Source organism: Eptatretus burgeri, chromosome 15, assembly GCF_056783735.1.
Source record: "Eptatretus burgeri isolate ZD-2024b chromosome 15, Ebu_testis_v1, whole genome shotgun sequence".
Classification (NCBI taxonomy): Eukaryota; Metazoa; Chordata; class Myxini; order Myxiniformes; family Myxinidae; genus Eptatretus; species Eptatretus burgeri.
Window position 1 is genome coordinate 21,984,849 of NC_140975.1, and position 6,548 is coordinate 21,991,396.

Here is a 6,548-nt window from a genome sequence, read left to right on the forward strand (position 1 = left end):
ACGCCTCAGCTCCCTGAACAGCTCAGCTCTGCCATTCAGCCTGGCCCTGCGACTCTGATCAATGGTATCCAGTGTCCCTCGAGAGACAAAATTCTTCTTTGCCCTGCGGTGAGCTCCAAGGCATCCACCGGCAACATCAAGGGCGGTGGTCTTGAAGGCGCTCCACAACTCTTCAGGACCCCCCAAAGCACCCAGACCCCCCAAGTGTCCACTCAGCCTGTTCGCAAACTCCTCAGCTACTCTCTCATCCCTGAGCTTGGCAACATCCAGCCTCGGCTGGGATGGTACCATTCTCCAGGATTTAAGGTGCAGCTTTAGAGTTGCTACAACAAGCCTGTGGTCAGTATTGAGGAACTGAGCACTCCGGTAGACCCTGCAGTTCTGGATCATCCTCCAACGACCGTCAATGAGGACATGGTCAATCTCCTTTGCCACACCGCCAGCGTTGGAATACCAAGTCCAGCGATGAGCTTGTGGGCGCTGAAACCATGAACCAGCCACCCTAAGTCCATGACTTCTTGCAAAGTCAAGGAACTTAGTGCTATTCTGGTTCATAGTTCCTGACCCATGGGGACCAACACACACCTCATAACCATCCCTATCAGTTCCAGTCGATGCATTGAAATCCCCCAAGATGAGAAGTGTATCTCGTCTGGGGCACTGATCAACCACAGACTCGAGTGTGGCGTAGAATGCATCCTTCACGGTGAGATCACTCGCCTCAGTCGGAGCATAAACAGAGACCAGGGAAATGACACCTAAGGAGTGACGAATCCTTAATCTCACAATATGCTCGTTGACAGGTGTTACCTCAATTATCATTGGGGTCAGCTTATTGGACACAGCTACAGCAACTCCTTGGGTATGGTAACCATCAGAGCGTCCAGACCAATAGTAGGTGTAACCACCCACCATTATCTCGCCGCAATCCGGTCTCCGAACCTCAGAGAGAGCTGCAATCCCGATGTCCAAACGCTTGAGCTCAGATGATAACAGAGACAGGTGATCATCCTCTCTTAGGGATAGGACATTCCAGGCACCCACCCGAAGGGACCGCCTCAGGTTAACCCAAGGAGTCCGCCGTCTGGTGGACGACACCTCAGCACCACTCCGACACACTCTCCCGCAATCTGACCCAGGGATGTTACCCCATGGTTTCCCTCCGATCAAAGATTGGGGGTCCCGAAGGCTTTGCCCCAATCCCATCATCCGGTGAGCTGCCCTGCGAAGGGAAGCTGCACAGGAGGTACTCCCACGGAGTGGGTTTTCAGATTTTTTGCGTTTTTACGTTTTGCGGAATGAAGGGTTTTACGGTGGCTGGAGTGCAAATCCTGCTACCAACCTCCTAATAAGAAGTAACCCAACTGCAGGAGGACGTCTGCAGACACAGTTGGGCACTAGATATGGATGGCCGTTGGCTCACAAGGAGCTCCTCCGCCCTTTGACAGGTTTTGTTTTTAATCCTGCTGGGTGTCCATATCCAAACACCCCCCTCACCACAAAACCTGGTGGGGGAGACGGTTTAGTCGCCGACAACCCGACCATGGAACAGGTTAGTACAGGTTTACATGGTACCTGTAGCAGGTCACAGATCGAACCTGACCTGACTCACTCAGTCGCAGTCGTAAGCCATAATTATCAAATTTTACCTGAAAATGGGTAAATTTGGTGGCCATTTTGAATTCTTGCATTTTACCAACCTAAGACATCATCCTATGTCAAAAAGTTAAACGGATTCGTGATCAATGTGAAATTTGACCATAAAAAAACACTCCTTTCAAAAAAAAGTACGGATGTATGCCCAACCCTACGTACAGTGACACAGATGTATGCAGTAGAGAGACAAAGAGCAGAACTAACCCAAGCTATTTATCTTGCATAATCTTACTTATATTAACATGACAGGCACCATCAGAATCACTCCACAGAAGGGTAGATGAGCAAGAGAGATTAAAAAAAGAAGAAGAAAAATAAAGATGAGGCATTGGCGACTTCTGCCTTACCCTGCATGTACGTGTGGGCATGTGCTAGTCCAAAGTAAGGTGCAGGGAAGGTAAGTGTGGGGGGTCATGAAGATCAAAGGGGATGTCTGGGTGCGTGATGAGGAGGTGCGAGTGGAGTGTGGTGTTAGATGCTTCGAGTGAGAAAGACGGGGTGTGAGCCAGTTGTTGTTCTTAATAGAACGGTTGTTCGGGCTTTGCCCTCGCTGATGGCTCTTTGTGTGGCCACCGTAGATGAGTCAGAAAAGAGAAAAGAACGTGTAAGGATTAGAACTGCCTATCGTGTATGGTTGTTGATTTCGCCCATTGCCCAATTCTGCACCCAGACCACTTACTTGCTCAGCGTTCCCTTCCGCTCCTTTCCATCAGCAACAAACACCAACAAACCTTGTAGCAACCACTCCTTCCAGAAACAACCCAGCAACCACTACACAAGACCTGTAGCAACCACTCCACAAGCTCTCGGTCCAGCGACCAGCGTCAATATTTAAGGGCTGTGGGGCTGACTTGTAGTGGTCCCCATCTGTTGCTGAAACACCTGAGAAGGGCACGGCTAGCTTACTGGATAGAAGGGTGGTCCCTGCTGATAGAGGAACGTGAAGGAATGGTAAGCGCATTCTTGTGCTTTGGTGTAAAGGTTCCGTTTGTGGCAGTGCCGGCTTGGGTATGAGTGAACCAAGGGTGTCTGTGGATGAGGTGAGATGATGGTCCCGAGGTGTGGAAAGGCGGTTGGTAGTGGTGAGACGAATGAGATTGGTGTGGTCGTGGTGCCACTGTTGGGTGATAGTGATGTGGACTATGGAAGAAGGCTGAAAAGGCGAACTTGAATGGTGGTGTTGAATAGAAATAAAGGTGTGTGTCTGAAGCAGGCAGGGTGGTTATTGCTGGCATTGTGGGAGAAATGTGGTGAACAAGGCTATGGTGATTGAAATGGCAGTTTGGTTGTGACATGCAGATTCAATCAGTGTTTTGGTGTGCATATGCTAATTAAGCCGCTAGCAGCATGTGCTCGGTCGTATAAGGAGAAGATCGTGTACAATGAAGATAATGGGGAAGAATGGGGAAAAACCTAATTAATCCTTCACAACACATATTCTCTTTGTGACCCATTTGACACAAGGGAAGGAATCTATCTAGAACAAGGAATTAAACTGGACCTCACATCTGCTGGAATCCGCCCCTCTCCTCTCCCCCTCCGCACTTTCCCCCTCCACACTCTCCCCTCCCCTGTCTCCCCTCTCCCCTCTCTCTACCCTCCCCCTCCCTCTCCCATCCCTTCTCCACCCCTTGCTCTCCTCCACTCTCTCTCTATCACCCCTCTCCCTCCCCTCTACCTCTCTCCCCCCTCTCCCCCCCGCTCTCTCTCTCTCCCACCCCTCTCCCCTTCCCGTGCCCCCTTCCCCTCCGTTAAGGACTGACAATTTAGTTTTGAATTTAAAACAGCTTCTCCATAGTGTTGCATGTATGAATCAGATTCGGTGTGAGCCGACAGGAGGGGTACAAATGTTTCTGCATGTGTGAGCATGCATTCATGCAGGCAGGCCTTTCCCAGGTAGAGAGCGTGAGTTTTAAATACTCCCACCCAGTTTTATATATAAAACTGCACTTAAAAATAAAATGTTGCTGTTTGGTCGCATTTTATCGCCCTTCCCTTCCCCTCCACGCATGCTGCCTCTTCCCTTCCCTTCCCCTCACGCTGCCTTCCCTTCCCCTTATGCTGCCCCCTCCCCTTGTGTTGCCTTCCCTTCCTCTTCCCTCACACTGCCTTCCCCTCCCCTCACACTCCCTTCCTTTCCCCTCAGGCTGCCTTCTCTTTCCTTCCCTTCCCCTCACAACACATTTTCTTCCCCTCATGCTGCTTTACTTTCCCTTCCCCTCACAAAGCTTTCCCTTCCCATCACGCAGCCTTCCCTCCCCCTCCCCTCACACTTACCTCCTCCCAACCCCCTCCCCTCTCCACCCTCCATGCACAATTTCCTGGCAGTCTCCACGTACTTTATAACCTCTGCCACCGAAGGTGAAGGAGGTTATGTTCTCACCCCCTTTGTCTGTTTGTTTGTTAATAGCCAAAAAAAAAAATTTGGACAAGTATGCTGATCACCTCCGTTTGTTTGTTACGGCACAACACGGCACGGTTTGACTTGGCTTGGCTCGTTTCGGTATTTACTGTGAGTGCGATAACTCGTTTGTTTTGTCTATCCACTTGCCTCCAGCCCAAACCGCTCAACCGACCGTTCTGAAATTTTCGGAGTTTAAAGTCACCGACGTGCGAAGCTCCGGCATTGAAGCTTCGTAAAATTTGGTCGATCAAAAAGGTCTACAGAAGCCATTTTGAGCCAAATTTTCTAAAATCCTCAATTTTCTTCCAAGTGACTTGAAATTTGAACAGGACTTGCAACGTCAGGTCAATGAAGTCAACCACTTATTACTTTTGAGGTAAACTTAGGTCAAAAGATCAACATAGGCCATAAGGTCAACCCAACATAGGACAAATTTTTTAATTGTTTCTAAAATTTTCAATTTCCATCTGATTGACTAGAAATTTGAAGATCATTTGCACATCAGGTCGCTGAATTCAACGACCTTTTAATATTGAGATTAACTTAGGCCAAAGAGCCAAATTGGGCCGAATTTCTAAAATCCTCAATTTTCATCCGATTGACTTGATATTTGAAAAGGATTTACATGTCAGGCTAAACAATTCAATAACCTATTATTTTCAAGGTCACCATAGACCAAAAGGTCAACACAGGCCAAATTTTTTCAAATCCTCAATTTTCATCTGATTGACTTGAAATTTGAACAGGATTTGCATATCAGGTAAATGATATCATTCAACCACCAATTAATTTTCAGGTCAGGTTCGATCTGTGACCTGCTACAGGTACCATGTAAACCTGTACTAACCTGTTCCATGGTCGGGTTGTCGGCGACTAAACCGTCTCCCCCACCAGGTTTTCTGGTGAGGAGGGTGTTTGGATATGGACACCCAGCAGGATTAAAAACAAAACCTGTCAAAGGGCGGAGGAGCTCCTTGTGAGCCAACGGCCATCCATATCTAGTGCCCAACTGTGTCTGCGGACGTCCTCCTGCAGTTGGGTTACTTCTTATTAGGAGGTTGGTGGCAGGATTTGCACTCCAGCCACCGTAAAACGCTTCATTCCGCAAAACGCAAAAACGCTAAAAAATCTGAAAACCCACTCCGTGGGAGTACCTCCTGTGCAGCTTCCCTTCGCAGGGCAGCTCACCGGATGATGGGATTGGGGCAAAGCCTTCGGGACCCCCAATCTTTGATAGGAGGGAAACCACGGGGTAACATCCCTGGGTCAGATTGCGGGAGAGTGTGTCGGAGTGGTGCTGGTGTCGTCCACCAGGCCGGCGGTCTCCTTGGGTTAACCTGAGGCGGTCCCTTCGGGTGGGTGCCTGGAATGTCCTATCCCTAAGAGAGGATGATCACCTGTCTCTGTTATCATCTGAGCTCAAGCGTTTGGACATCGGGATTGCAGCTCTCTCTGAGGTTCGGAGACCGGATTGCGGCGAGATAATGGTGGGTGGTTACACCTACTATTGGTCTGGTCGCTCTGATGGTTACCATACCCAAGGAGTTGCTGTAGCTGTGTCCAATAAGCTGACCCCAATGATAATTGAGGTAACACCGGTCAACGAGCGTATTATGAGATTAAGGATTCGTCACTCCTTAGGTGTCATTTCCCTGGTCTCTATTTATGCTCCGACTGAGGCGAGTGATCTTACCATGAAGGATGCATTCTACGCCACACTCGAGTCTGTGGTTGATCAGTGCCCCAGACGAGATACACTTCTAGTCTTGGGGGATTTCAATGCATCGACTGGAACTGATAGGGATGGTTATGAGGTGTGTGTTGGTCCCCATGGGTCAGGAACTATGAACCAGAATAGCACTAAGTTCCTTGACTTTGCAAGAAGTCATGGACTTAGGGTGGCTGGTTCATGGTTTCAGCGCCCGCAAGCTCATCGCTGGACTTGGTATTCCAACGCTGGCGGTGTGGCAAAGGAGATTGACCATGTCCTCATTGACGGTCGTTGGAGGATGATCCAGAACTGCAGGGTCTACCGGAGTGCTCAGTTCCTCAATACTGACCACAGGCTTGTTGTAGCAACTCTAAAGCTGCACCTTAAATCCTGGAGAATGGTACCATCCCAGCCTAGGCTGGATGTTGCCAAGCTCAGGGATGAGAGAGTAGCTGAGGAGTTTGCGAACAGGCTGAGTGGACACTTGGGGGGTCTGGGTGCTTTGGGGGTCCTGAAGAGTTGTGGAGCACCTTCAAGACCACCGTCCTTGATGTTGCCGGTGGATGCCTTGGAGTTCACCGCAGGGCAAAGAAGAATTTTGTCTCTCAAGGGACACTGGATACCATTGACCAGAGTCGCAGGGCCAGGCTGAATGGCAGAGCTGAGCTGTTCAGGGAGCTGAGGGCGTAAAACTGTACGTGCACTGAGGGTGGACAAGGGAGGCCTATGTGCGAGGAATCTCTGTGAGGGGGTAGAGCATCACCTGTGGACAGGTGA

General features: G+C 49.6%; 1 long non-coding RNA gene across 1 annotated transcript in view; it reads left to right on the plus strand.

The window, feature by feature from the left end:
• The window catches only part of LOC147011713 (uncharacterized), a 128,084-nt gene that overhangs the window by 73,270 nt on the left and 48,266 nt on the right, over window positions 1-6,548 (plus strand). The gene's annotated exons all lie outside the window — the stretch shown is intronic.